The sequence below is a fragment of the Drosophila serrata genome, unplaced genomic scaffold (assembly GCF_035046125.1).
Source record: "Drosophila serrata isolate PLE 108 unplaced genomic scaffold, ASM3504612v1 contig_176, whole genome shotgun sequence".
NCBI lineage: Eukaryota > Metazoa > Arthropoda > Insecta > Diptera > Drosophilidae > Drosophila > Drosophila serrata.
Window position 1 is genome coordinate 665,215 of NW_028257074.1, and position 14,899 is coordinate 680,113.

Sequence of the window (14,899 nt, forward strand, 5' to 3'; positions counted from 1 at the left end):
TACAGTCGATATGATGGGGATAATATTATTTTGACTTATTCGACCGATTTCATATAATTAATCACTATGAAATTCAGATAATAAACAAAATAAATACTATTAACAAAGCTGATAATAAATATTATCGTTCCAGCTCTAAGAAATATTAACTTTACCCTCTTTCCTTTATAATTTCTTAAGTTTAAAATGAAAAAGCTAAGTTAATCTCTATACAATTTACAAGTATAAATAATTCTGATAATTTAAATGCATATATTTTAAAAGTTTAAGGCCAACTCACTTTATTTATTCTTAAAAAAAAAAAAACCTCTTAGGAGATGGCTGCATATATAATTACGAAAATGCTGCCACACTTCAGGGATCCTTATGCCACTTGACTTGGAAAGCCCTTCTACTTTTTGGGTTTTATGTTTCCGTTTGATTTTGGTTTTGCTTTTGGTTTTGGCTTTGCCTTTGGCCGCCATTTGCATTTTGGACTCTAGCCAACCGCAAAATTGCTGGCCAATGGCTTTTAAGGACGTGTCCTGGCGGCTCTTTGCGGCTTATTGGCCAATTTGCAACTTGATTAACAAAAAGTGCATGAGGTCAGGCCACTGCCACTGCCACTGCCGATGATCGTCCCTTGGTGATCATTATTACAATGCAGCTTCAATGTCGTCCTGCAAAAATCCTCCCATTCAGTGGCACTTGGGGTTGCCAGGAAATGGCAGTGTCAACGGAATGGCGGCAAATGCCAGCACTTTAAAGGCAATAAACCTTAATTGCTGATTACACACATTCGCACGAAGCGAAAAAAGAACAAAAATATTTCAATAATCCAGCATGTAGAAGAGTATCTTGTATTTACCAAAAAGGCAGATACACTTTTTGGGAATAAACTCAAGGGAAACTAGAAGAAAATTCCACAAAATTCCAGAAGAAAGTTTGTAAATAAACCAAGCTCTTATATCGGATTAGATATATTTATACATATATGTATATTCCTAAAGTTCTATTAAATTTTGAGAGTTTTTAGCCACAGGGTATCCTTGGTTCGAGCTGGTTAACGCCTCTAACGCATCGCTTCGAGTAACGCATAATTCGAAAATTGAAATTTCCATCACGTACAGGACGCCGGCAGCATCCACTTGTCAACATGAATTTCCAATTTTCTCTTTTCCCCAGAAAAACAGGCATTGTTCACGGTTTATATGTATTTCTGTGTTTTTTTCCTCTCGATTCTTTTTTTTTTTTTTGTGAGGGTGAAGCCTCCTTCACTTTCATCTCATAATCTGGCCACAATTGCTTATATCAAGTTGACATCGAAATCAAAAACACACATTTTCAGGAGCAGTGAGCACAGGTTCTCGTCTTTATATAATTTAAGCATATTTATATAAGACAAAGAGTATTTTGTTTTGCAATTACTATATATATTTTATAGGTATTTATAGATCTTGGTAGGGTTGAGTTAAGACTCTATCGGGTTTAAGAAAATTTTGGGGAACTAACCAACCAATAAATAAATATATCTACTATAAAATATATAGATTTATATATGCAACATTCAATTTAATAAATTTTAGCAGGGCTCATAAGTACTATTTAACCCTTAGCAACATTCTGGTAGGAAATTAATAAAACTCTTTTAGAGAATGCTTACAAAAAAGAAGTTCTGACGTTCGCTATTGCTTGTACATGACAGGCATAGCATAGAATATAGAAAGAGAGAGAGAGAGATAGAGAGAGAGAGAGAGAGAGAGAGAGAAATAGAGAAATAGAGAAATAGAGAGATAGACAAAGAGAGATACAGAGATACAGAGATTCAGAGATACAGAGATACAGAGACACAGAGATACAGAGATACAGAGATACAGAGATACAGAGACACAGAGATACAGAGATACAGAGATACAGAGATACAGAGATACAGAGATACAGAGACAGGGAGATAGAGAGAGAAAGAGAAACCTATTGGTAGCTCCTTTTAATTCCCTGCCAGAGACTATTCATTATTCGATACAGCATTCGATTACAATTATTGTGTTTATGTTCTCGCATTTCACTCTCCATCTCTTTTCGCCTCCATTTCCGGGAAAAATATAAATCGAATTATTTGACAATTCCATCGATAGACACAACACGTTTCCAGCCACTGGATTCATCACGTCGGCAGGCCAATCAAAACAAATAGCTTTAAAAGTATTTGGGGATAACGATTCACGATTTGCATTCATAATATAAAAAAATAAATGTATTTAATTATATTGCACTCCCATTTTAGACTTTAAACTAAATTTTTAATTTCCTTATAACTCTATAATTAAGTATATATATTTTGTATAATATTTGAAAGGCTTAACCCCAAAAATGGGCAACAAGGACTAGCCTCTTGCCGGCTTTAGCCGCTGGCTAAGCGTTCTGTGACCAATTATAATTTACAACGACCCCCGGTTAAGTGCCCAGGACCCCTTCCGTGGCCCCATTCAGGGACTATATATATATATACATATATATATTCCCCGCTTAGCTGCTGACACGTCAAACATGGCCTGTGTAGTTTACGGCGCCCAACGCAAATTTCTGGTCTTCATTTTTGATTAAACGCAAACAGGGTGGCACCGAAAAAAATTAGTTGGCTTTTATGCAAATGCATGACGGACCAAGGACCAAGGACCACGGACCAAGGATTCAGGAGCCAGGGACCAGGGACCAGGGACCGAGGGACCGAAGGGCCTGGCCTGGCCTATCCTGGCCTGCCTTTCGCTTTTCCTGGGGCAAAATTATTTTTAGCGGCGCTGCCCTATCGCTACCATCTGCAGGTAACCCCTTGTCAGTCCGGCGGAAAAAGGAGGTCAATCGCAGGGAAAAGTGACTCCTCCTCCCCCCTTTCTCCCCAGCATTCTTGCCTCAAATATCTTATCCGCTTTCTGTTATTTGATATTTGCGCTTTAATGAATTTTAATGCCCCCCCTCCACCCTGCTTGGGCCAGTTTTCATTTCTTTTTACGAACTGGGGGTGTTCTTTTTATTTTCTGGTAAATTATTAATAAGGAAATTTTGTGCTCAGGCTTCAGTTTTTCGTAATATTTTTTTTTATAAGGGGGGAACCTGCACAGATTTTAATCGTTTTAAAATGTTGTGTTCTCCTTGACTTCAAGTCAAGGCCAAAGCACAGATACAACTTCAGATACAGATACAAATACAGTTACATGGACACGCAGATACAGATACAGATACATATTCAGCTACAGATACAAGAAAGCGTAGAAAATATTACGCATACGCCGCGTTGAGAGCAAAATTTCATAGCTGGCAACGCACACTGTAAATTGTAATCATCAAAGCGTTTTTCTCAGAGCCGCTTGGTGTTACTTCTTACAGTGAGTGTGCCAGTACCTGCACACGGAGAGAAAAACCCTAAAAAAAATCTTTAAAAAATATTTAACAAAAACAAAAATTTAAGGAAATTCAAAGAAGGATTTTCTGATTTGTCAGCGGAAGTGGAAGCGTCAACGGAAACGGAAATGGAAACGGCAACGGAAGTGCAAGTGAAAGTGAAAGTGAAGTGGAATGCAAAGGCTTAATGCCTTGATGCGAACTATATATATATACATATATATACACCTGATATATACGCACACACCCACACACACTCTACGCACACACACGCACACTCCACCAACACTCGAAGTTCAGTTGCCCCAAAAAAATCACTGGGCGGCCCTCTCCTCCTGTCACGTTGCAGTCGTTCGCCGTGACATGTGGAAAATGCGGAAAATGGTGAAAATGTGGAAAGGGTTATCAGCACGTTCGCCGCCAAAGGACGCCAGACGCTTATTGTAAACAGTTGGAAAAGCTCTCAGGAACTCGGCAGCAAAGTCAGAAGTCATAAAACTGTGATTCAATCTCACAGATTTTCCGGGATATATAAATCGAATATATAAAACACAAATGTATGGGGCAAACAAAAGGAAAATTAGAGAAATTATAAAGTTTATTTATTTTTTATTTAATACTCTTACAGGGTATTATTGTTTCAGTCAAAAGCTTGAAACAAAGTGAAGGAATCATTTCCGACCCCATAAATTATATATATTCTTGATCAGCATCAACAGGGGAATCTTTCTAGGCATAAAAAAGAGAAACAATTTTTTGAAATTTTTTTAAATATTTTTGAAGCCGTTTTTTACATCATTAACATTCTGAAAAATCGATGAAAATTGAAGTAGCTTAAAAATGTAATTTGAGTATGCAGATTTATTAACCTATTAAAAACTAAAACAGAACAGCTTTCCGAATCAAAATTAATGCATTTTTGGCTTAGTAGTGAGTTTTTTAAACATTGATTTGTTGAAAAAATTGTCATATAAAAATATCGAAATATGGACTAAAAACGGTATTCTAATTTTAGTCAGAAGCTCGAAACGAAGTCAAGCAGTGATTTCCGACCCCATAAATCATATATATTCTTGATCAGCATCAACAGGGGAATCTTTCTAGGCATAAAAAAGAGAAACAATTTTTTGAAATTTTTTTAAATATTTTTGAAGCCGTTTTTTACATCATTAACATTCTGAAAAATCGATGAAAATTGAAGTAGCTTAAAAATGTAATTTGAGTATGCAGATTTATTAACCTATTAAAAACTAAAACAGAACAGCTTTCCGAATCAAAATTAATGCATTTTTGGCTTAGTAGTGAGTTTTTTAAACATTGATTTGTTGAAAAAATTGTCATATAAAAATATCGAAATATGGACTAAAAACGGTATTCTAATTTTAGTCAGAAGCTCGAAACAAAGTCAAGCAGTGATTTCCGACCCCATAAATCATATATATTCTTGATCAGCATCAACAGGGGAATCTTTCTAGGCATAAAAAAGAGAAACAATTTTTTGAAATTTTTTTAAATATTTTTGAAGCCGTTTTTTACATCATTAACATTCTGAAAAATCGATGAAAATTGAAGTAGCTTAAAAATGTAATTTGAGTATGCAGATTTATTAACCTATTAAAAACTAAAACAGAACAGCTTTCCGAATCAAAATTAATGCATTTTTGGCTTAGTAGTGAGTTTTTTAAACATTGATTTGTTGAAAAAATTGTCATATAAAAATATCGAAATATGGACTAAAAACGGTATTCTAATTTTAGTCAGAAGCTCGAAACGAAGTCAAGCAGTGAGTTCCGACCCCATAAATCATATATATTCTTGATCAGCATCAACAGGGGAATCTTTCTAGGCAAAAAGGAGAGAAACAAATTTTTGAAATTTTTTTCAATATTTTTGAAGCCGTTTTTTACATCATTAACATTCTGAAAAATCGATGAAAATTGAAGTAGCCTAAAAATGTAATTTGAGTATGCAGATTTATTAACCTATTAAAAACTAGAACAGAACAGCTTTCCGAATCAAAATTAATGCAATTTTGGCTTAGTAGTGAGTTTTTTAAACATGGATTTGTTGAAAAAATTCTCATATAAAAATATCGAAATATGGACTAAAAACGGTATTCTAATTTTAGTCAGAAGCTCGAAACGAAGTGAAGCAGTGATTTCCGACCCCATAAACCATATATATTCTTGATCAGCATCAACAGGGGAATCTTTCTAGGCAAAAAGGAGAGAAACAAATTTTTGAAATTTTTTTCAATATTTTTGAAGCCGTTTTTTACATCATTAACATTCTGAAAAATCGATGAAAATTGAAGTAGCTTAAAAATGTAATTTGAGTATGCAGATTTATTAACCTTTTAAAAACTAAAACAGAACAGCTTTCCGAATTAAAATTAATGCAATTTTGGCTTAGTAGTGAGTTTTTTAAACATCGATTTGTTGAAAAAATGGTCATATAAAAATATCGAAATTCTACTAAAAAACGGAATTTTAATTTTAGTCAGAAGCTCGAAGCGAAGTGAAGGTGTCATTCCCGACCCCGTAAATCATTTATATATTTGATCAGCACAAACAGGCGAATCTTTCTAGACATGAAGGTAGGGAACATAATTTGACCATTTTTTTTTATATTTTATAAGGGGTTACATCGTTGAAATTGTAAAAAATTGACAAAAATTCGTATTTTTTACCATCATATATCAAGATCTAAGAGAAGCTAGAGAAGTCCTTCCCACCCAAAACATTTGTTTGCCTGATTTGCTTTTTTGTTTGTCGCTTGTCGCCGTGATTCCTTTGCATCTTTTGCCGGAATTGGTTTCCTTTTACGTTTGGCCAAAACTTTTGTTCTTGTTTCGATTGTCGTGTTTATTTACGCTCTCTCCCTCTCACGTTCCCCCTGTCCCATTGTTATTCGTCCTTTTGATAACGGCCAAAGGAGAACTGAGAAAAATATCCTGCAAATGGCATTTGGAATCAAGATGAAATCGTAGCAGTGAAAAAAAAGAAATCAATACAAAATAGAAAGTAAAAGCAATTTCAACTCACGGGGCCCCGAAACCAATTTCCAACTTGAGTCTGGCAACAATTAATAAGCAAATAAACCAAATAGAAAACAAACAAATCGTTGACAAATTGATTAGAAATGGCCCAAAAGCCGATATATATCGATGGATATATACGCTATCGATTGGCTGGCTTTTAAATGAAAAATAAACCCACACAAATCTCTGAAATTTAAATAATTTACTCATATATTGTAAGTAAATATGAAAAATATTATCGTTATATATATTTACTCTCCACTATTAAAATTAATTAATCAGTTTTTAAAGTTAACTAAATATTTTCCCTATAATTTAGCCAGCTGTAAATATTTTCCCCAGCTCAAGCTTAAGCCTGGCCACTTGTGTATTTGATATTTGAGGCGATATTTCTTGACCATCTTAAGGCTGGCGGCATCCCTGGCCATATGCACGTCCCGTCTAGGGTTTCCTCCTGTCTCGCCTCCAGTGCCGCCGCTGCCGCCCCGCCCTCTAATGTTGACTCGCTGACCTTATTGTCGCCATTGACATCATTAATGACACCCCAAGTGTCCTCCATTTAGGCCGAACAAGCGTCCTCCGGAATACCGAGGGGAACGCAGGCCAAGACAGACGCGAAAGGCGGCCGAAAAACCAGGGGGTTTGCTTAATACAAAGCAAATAGCCGTGGCTAAAAGGGAAATGCCTGAAAAGTCCAAGCCCAAGCCCCTGAAACTGGATGCGCAACAAATTCAAATGGCGAGATAAAGATAAAAAAATGTCAAGTGTGCTGCTCGAGAGTAGGGGAAATGCCAGTGGAGAGGGAAGCGGAAATGGAGCTGGCAATGGGTGGGAAAGTGGCCAAGAGTGACATTTGATAGTGGATGGGGGAGGCTGAGGGATAAGGATAAGACCATATTCTCCAGACATCCAACCGAAAACACCCATAAATTAGTCACAACAAAATCAAGATTGAATATGATGTACCTCAAAAAACCAACATAAGCTTAAAGATGAGTAAAGATTTTGAGGCTGGGAAATGCAGAAAGTTAAAGATACTGTATCGATATTTGCATAACAGTTCGAGAAGTTCTTTCAAAGATAACGATAATTTTGTTTTTAACTTCCTCTTATACTTCCTTTTGAATTCCTCAATTTTAACATTGAAACTTTGTATAGTTCATTATTTTTTAAAAAGTAAAGTTATATTTAACTTTAAATATTTAATTTCCCGATCTCAAAAGCAAGAGCTTATTTTTCAAAAGTTATTTTAAATTTCTCTGTCAGTTGAGAGTCCGTTTTCCCTCCTCCCTTTTTATTATTTATATTTTTTAGCACAACGCCTACATATGTCTCCGTCCAACGCTGGCCATTACGCTGCGAGTCATTTGTGAAATGTCAGGCCATTGTGCCGGCACTTTATGCTAATGCAATGTTGCGTGATCCTTGAAGGAATCGTCATCGCCGCAGGGAAGGGTCGCTCCGCCCGCTAATGGATTCCAGGGCGCATCAAAACATAAAAAAAAAAACAGAAAAAATGGCGAGCAGGAGTTGGGTGAAAGCAAATCCCGCCCAGTCATGTGGCGGCGGCGGCGATTCGAAACTGCATTGTTGGCCAGGGAAACCAGGACCAAGGCCAGGGCCAGTTTGTGTTGTGTAAGCGGAAATCCTTGTGGCCAGGACGGGCGGCCTGATGAGTGGATGACGCGGCAGGATTAGCCTCGCTCATAATTAACGGTGAATGGATTAAGGGGCAAAAACTCAGCCAGCCAGAAAGCAGGGATTGACGTCCTGTCATCGGGTCCTTTTTATTTTTTGCCTTCTTTAATTCCCGCCTCATTGGTTTCTTGATTGATTGATTTTAATGTTATTTCCCAAATGGCCGCCAGGTATATTACCTCTCCCACTGATAGTTTGCCCTGACAAATAAAATACCACTGATTGAAAAACAACAAAAAAACCACTACGGGTAAATCGATATATATCGATTTCATTTTTGTGGTCAAAACTAGAAATTTGTCAGATAAATATCATAAATTGTAAAACCCTGCAAGAGTATAATAATATTTATAATAGTAGTAAATAGTAAAAAACGCTTAAATTAGATAAATATATAAGTTGAGTTTCATTAAGTTCCGCTTGCATTTAGCTTTTCCCACTATTTGAATTCCCAACTGTGCAAATGGCCGAGTAAAAAAAGGTAAACAAAGGCCGCAGCTTTACAAAAGTCAAACTTGAGAACCACAAGAGAGGATCGTATTCCCCCGCTCTTAGGTTCCACTTTTCAGAGCGAAAGCTTACCGAGCCACTAACGGCTCTTGAAACGAAATAAGTATAGAAGGAGACAAGAATATATGCATGCGGCGAAGGCAAGGAAATATGAGGATAAGACACATAAGAAAATGGGTTTGGTTCAACTCACTCGTTAAATGAGTTGTGGCTGCAAACGGCGAATTAGTAAACGAAAACGTACGAAAATAACATTCTTATTGAACAACGATTGAGAGCCGAGAACAGAAAATTAAATATGGCGGACACTTGCACATAAAAAAATACTAGCAAAAAAAACCGCACTGATCTCGGCTCTGTAAACAAAAAAAACGCAACAGCGGCCTGGCTTCGATTTTGGGGCAGTTTCCCCCCTTCACTGACACTTTATACTCCGTGGGCCCGCTGTTTTTCCGCCGTATTTTCCTCGCTTTTAGATTTTTTGACCGCCGCGATCTGTTTCCCGTTTTCTTCCTCCGTTTTGGCCGGCCATGTTGAACCTAGAGATGCTAAAACGTCGATGCTCGAGCATCGATAGTTTTCTTAACGATGTTTTCTAATGTTTATGTTATCGAAGTTAAGCGATGCATCGATGTTTTGAATGCCAACGGTCACCGGGAGATGAACTTCGCTAAATCGGAAGAAGGTGATGGTTAGGTTTATAGACGAGAGAGGGGGCGGTGGGAGAGAGTGGAGCCGGCTGTCGGGAGATGAACTCCGCTAAATTGGAAGGAATCGATGTTTATGTTTGTTGATGGGCGAGGGGTCGGTGGGAGAGTGGAGGCGGCTTTCCAAATGTCAACATTGAGAACGACAAGTGAGGATCGTACTCTCCCGCTCTTGGGTTCGGATTTTTAGAGCGAGACCAAGCCAGTAACGGCACTTTATACGAAATAAAAAAATATACAAGGAGAAAATAAGAAAATACGAGCGGCGAAATCACGAAAATATGGGGATATGAAAAATAAGAAAATGTGTTTGTTTCAACTCACTCGTTACATGGGTTGTGGTTGCAAACGGCGAATTAGTAAACGAAAACGTACGAAAATAACATTCTTATTGAACAACGATTGAGAGCCGAGAACAGAAAATTAAATATGGCGGACACTTGCACATAAAAAAAATACTAGCAAAAAAAAACCCACTGATCTCGGCTCTGTAAACGAAAAAACGCAACAGCGGCCTGGCTTCGATTTTGGGGCAGTTTCCCCCACTTCACTCTCACTTTTTACTCCGTGGGCCCGCTGTTTTTCCGCCGTATTTTCCTCGCTTTTAGATTTTTTGACCGCCGCGATCCGTTTCCCGTTTTCTTCCTCCGTTTTGGCCGGCCATGTTGAACCTAGAGATGCTAAAACGTCGATGCTCGAGCATCGATAGTTTTCTTAACGATGTTTTCTAATGTTTATGTTATCGAAGTTAAGCGATGCATCGATGTTTTGAATGCCAACGGTCACCGGGAGATGAACTTCGCTAAATCGGAAGAAGGTGATGGTTCGGTTTATGGGCGAGAGAGGGGTCGGTGGGAGAGAGTGGAGCCGGCTGTCGGGAGATGAACTCCGCTAAATTGAAAGGAATCGATGTTTATATTTGTTGATTGGCGAGGGGGCGGTGGGAGAGTGGAGGCGGCTTTCCAAATGTCAACATTGAGAACGACAAGTGAGGATCGTACTCTCCCGCTCTTGGGTTCGGATTTTTAGAGCGAGACCAAGCCAGTAACGGCACTTTATACGAAATAAAAAAATATACAAGGAGAAATTAAGAAAATACGAGCGGCGAAATCACGAAAATATGGGGATATAAAAAATAAGAAAATGTGTTTGTTTCAACTCACTCGTTACATGGGTTGTGGCTGCAAACGGCGAATTAGTAAACGAAAACGTACGAAAATAACATTCTTATTGAACAACGATTGAGAGCCGAGAACAGAAAATTAAATATGGCGGACACTTGCACATAAAAAAAATACTAGCAAAAAAAACCCACTGATCTCGGCTCTGTAAACGAAAAAACGCAACAGCGGCCTGGCTTCGATTTTGGGGCAGTTTCCCCCCTTCACTGACACTTTATACTCCGTGGGCCCGCTGTTTTTCCGCCGTATTTTCCTCGCTTTTAGATTTTTTGACCGCCGCGATCTGTTTCCCGTTTTCTTCCTCCGTTTTGGCCGGCCATGTTGAACCTAGAGATGCTAAAACGTCGATGCTCGAGCATCGATAGTTTTCTTAACGATGTTTTCTAATGTTTATGTTATCGAAGTTAAGCGATGCATCGATGTTTTGAATGCCAACGGTCACCGGGAGATGAACTTCGCTAAATCGGAAGAAGGTGATGGTTAGGTTTATAGACGAGAGAGGGGGCGGTGGGAGAGAGTGGAGCCGGCTGTCGGGAGATGAACTCCGCTAAATTGGAAGGAATCGATGTTTATGTTTGTTGATGGGCGAGGGGTCGGTGGGAGAGTGGAGGCGGCTTTCCAAATGTCAACATTGAGAACGACAAGTGAGGATCGTACTCTCCCGCTCTTGGGTTCGGATTTTTAGAGCGAGACCAAGCCAGTAACGGCACTTTATACGAAATAAAAAAATATACAAGGAGAAAATAAGAAAATACGAGCGGCGAAATCACGAAAATATGGGGATATGAAAAATAAGAAAATGTGTTTGTTTCAACTCACTCGTTACATGGGTTGTGGTTGCAAACGGCGAATTAGTAAACGAAAACGTACGAAAATAACATTCTTATTCAACAACGATTGAGAGCCGAGAACAGAAAATTAAATATGGCGGACACTTGCACATAAAAAAAAAATACTACAAAAAAAAACCCACTGATCTCGGTTCTGTAAACGAAAAAACGCAACAGCGGCCTGGCTTCGATTTTGGGGCAGTTTCCCCCCTTCACTGACACTTTATACTCCGTGGGCCCGCTGATTTTCCGCCGTATTTTCCTCGCTTTTAGATTTTTTGACCGCCGCGATCTGTTTCCCGTTTTCTTCCTCCGTTTTGGCCGGCCATGTTGAACCTAGAGATGCTAAAACGTCGATGCTCGAGCATCGATAGTTTTCTTAACGATGTTTTCTAATGTTTATGTTATCGAAGTTAAGCGATGCATCGATGTTTTGAATGCCAACGGTCACCGGGAGATGAACTTCGCTAAATCGGAAAAAGGTGATGGTAAGGTTTTATGGGCGAGAGAGGGGTCGGTGGGAGAGAGTGGAGCCGGCTGTCGGGAGATGAACTCCGCTAAATTGGAAGGAATCGATGTTTATGTTTGTTGATGGGCGAGGGGGCGGTGGGAGAGTGGAGGCGGCTTTCCAAATGTCAATATTGAGAACGACAAGTGAGGATCGTACTCTCCCGCTCTTGGGTTCGGACTTTTAGAGCGAGACCAAGCCAGTAACGGCACTTTATACGAAATAAAAAAATATACAAGGAGAAAATAAGAAAATACGAGCGGCGAAATCAGGAAAATAGGAGGATATGGAAAATAAGAAAATGTGTTTGTTTCAACTCACTCGTTACATGGGTTGTGGTTGCAAACGGCGAATTAGTAAACGAAAACGTACGAAAATAACATTCTTATTGAACAACGATTGAGAGCCGAGAACAGAAAATTAAATATGGCGGACACTTGCACATAAAAAAAATACTAGCAAAAAAAACCCACTGATCTCGGCTCTGTAAACGAAAAAACGCAACAGCGGCCTGGCTTCGATTTTGGGGCAGTTTCCCCCCTTCACTGACACTTTATACTCCGTGGGCCCGCTGTTTTTCCGCCGTATTTTCCTCGCTTTTAGATTTTTTGACCGCCGCGATCTGTTTCCCGTTTTCTTCCTCCGTTTTGGCCGGCCATGTTGAACCTAGAGATGCTAAAACGTCGATGCTCGAGCATCGATAGTTTTCTTAACGATGTTTTCTAATGTTTATGTTATCGAAGTTAAGCGATGCATCGATGTTTTGAATGCCAACGGTCACCGGGAGATGAACTTCGCTAAATCGGAAAAAGGTGATGGTAAGGTTTTATGGGCGAGAGAGGGGGCGGTGGGAGAGAGTGGAGCCGGCTGTCGGGAGATGAACTCCGCTAAATTGGAAGGAATCGATGTTTATGTTTGTTGATGGGCGAGGGGGCGGTGGGAGAGTGGAGGCGGCTTTCCAAATGTCAATATTGAGAACGACAAGTGAGGATCGTACTCTCCCGCTCTTGGGTTCGGACTTTTAGAGCGAGACCAAGCCAGTAACGGCACTTTATACGAAATAAAAAAATATACAAGGAGAAAATAAGAAAATACGAGCGGCGAAATCAGGAAAATAGGAGGATATGGAAAATAAGAAAATGTGTTTGTTTCAACTCACTCGTTACATGGGTTGTGGTTGCAAACGGCGAATTAGTAAACGAAAACGTACGAAAATAACATTCTTATTGAACAACGATTGAGAGCCGAGAACAGAAAATTAAATATGGCGGACACTTGCACATAAAAAAAATACTAGCAAAAAAAACCCACTGATCTCGGCTCTGTAAACGAAAAAACGCAACAGCGGCCTGGCTTCGATTTTGGGGCAGTTTCCCCCCTTCACTGACACTTTATACTCCGTGGGCCCGCTGTTTTTCCGCGTATTTTCCTCGCTTTTAGATTTTTTGACCGCCGCGATCCGTTTCCCGTTTTCTTCCTCCGTTTTGGCCGGCCATGTTGAACCTAGAGATGCTAAAACGTCGATGCTTGAGCATCGATAGTTTTCTTAACGATGTTTTCTAATGTTTATGTTATCGAAGTTAAGCGATGCATCGATGTTTTGAATGCCAACGGTCACCGGGAGATGAACTTCGCTAAATCGGAAAAAGGTGATGGTAAGGTTTTATGGGCGAGAGAGGGGGCGGTGGGAGAGAGTGGAGCCGGCTGTCGGGAGATGAACTCCGCTAAATTGGAAGGAATCGATGTTTATGTTTGTTGATGGGCGAGGGGGCGGTGGGAGAGTGGAGGCGGCTTTCCAAATGTCAATATTGAGAACGACAAGTGAGGATCGTACTCTCCCGCTCTTGGGTTCGGACTTTTAGAGCGAGACCAACCCAGTAACGGCACTTTATACGAAATAAAAAAATATACAAGGAGAAAATAAGAAAATACGAGCGGCGAAATCAGGAAAATAGGATATGGAAAACAAGAAAATGTGTTTGTTTCAACTCACTCGTTACATGGTTGTGGCTGCAGGCTCCCCAGGGCGAATTAGTAAACGAAAACGAACGAAAACGCATTCTTATTGGGCAACGATTGAGAGCCGAGAACAGAGAATTAAATATGGCGGACACTTGCACATAAAAAAAATAACCAAAAAAACCGCACTGATCTCGGCTCTGTAAACCAAAAAACGCAACAGCGGCCCGGCTTCGATTTTGGGGCAGTTGCCCCCACTTCACTCTCACTTTTTACTCCGTGGGCCCGCTGTTTTTCCGCCGTATTTTCCTCGCTTTTAGATTTTTTGACCGCCGCGATCCGTTTTCCCGGTTTTTTCCTCCGTTTTGGCCGGCCATGTTGAAGTTAGTGATGGTGAAACATCGATGCATCGAGCATCGATAGTTTTCTTAACGATGTTTTCTGATATTTATGTTGATATCGATGTTAAGCGGTGCATCGATGTTTTGATTGCCAACGGTCACCGGGAGATGAACTTCGCTAAATCGGAAGAAGGTGATGGTTAGGTTTATAGTCGAGAGAGGGGGCGGTGTGCAAGAGCGAATACGGTGTGAGAAAATGGATGCAGTGAGCGATTGCGGACACGGATGGATAGAGTTGGTCGGTGGGTGAGAGAAGTGTCGAGAGGGATGGTGAGAGGGTGATCAGAGAGGTGTCGTGAGATAGGGCGGTAGGTGAAAGAGGGGGTAGTCGGTGAGCTGGGAAAGGGGCGAGGAGAGGAGCGTCCAATTTCGACCAGGAAATGTTACGTATCCGCCTAGTGGAACCTACACAGATTCATTTTTTTTACTCTTTCAGGGTATTATAATTTAGTTTGAAGCTTGTAACTGTGTAAAGGAGTCATTTCCGACCCTATAAACTATATATATTCTTGATCAGCATGATTTGCCGAGTCAATTTAGCTATGTCCGAACAAAAATTAATTTTCTCAAAATTCTTAAAATTTTATAAGGGGTTACATTGTTAAAATTTTCAAAAATTGTAATTTTTTTTTTCGATTTTAAATTGAGTATGCAAATTTGTTAACCTGATAAAAACAAGCACAGGAA

General features: G+C 39.5%; 1 protein-coding gene and 1 long non-coding RNA gene across 10 annotated transcripts in view; one reads left to right on the forward strand and one right to left on the reverse strand.

Moving 5' to 3' along the window:
* LOC147644457 (uncharacterized) overlaps positions 1–13,897 on the reverse strand; it is a 97,972-nt gene extending 84,075 nt beyond the window's left edge. The window contains exon 1 of one of the 2 annotated variants that reach the window (XR_015270483.1): positions 13,846–13,897. This is a non-coding gene — a long non-coding RNA (uncharacterized LOC147644457). Of the gene's footprint in view, positions 1–9,657; positions 9,709–13,845 lie in introns of those variants that run through there. The other variant, XR_015270484.1, reaches the window with a different exon arrangement.
* The window catches only part of rsh (Rap GTPase activating protein radish), a 100,797-nt gene that overhangs the window by 72,923 nt on the left and 12,975 nt on the right, over positions 1–14,899 (forward strand). The window lies entirely within an intron of this gene.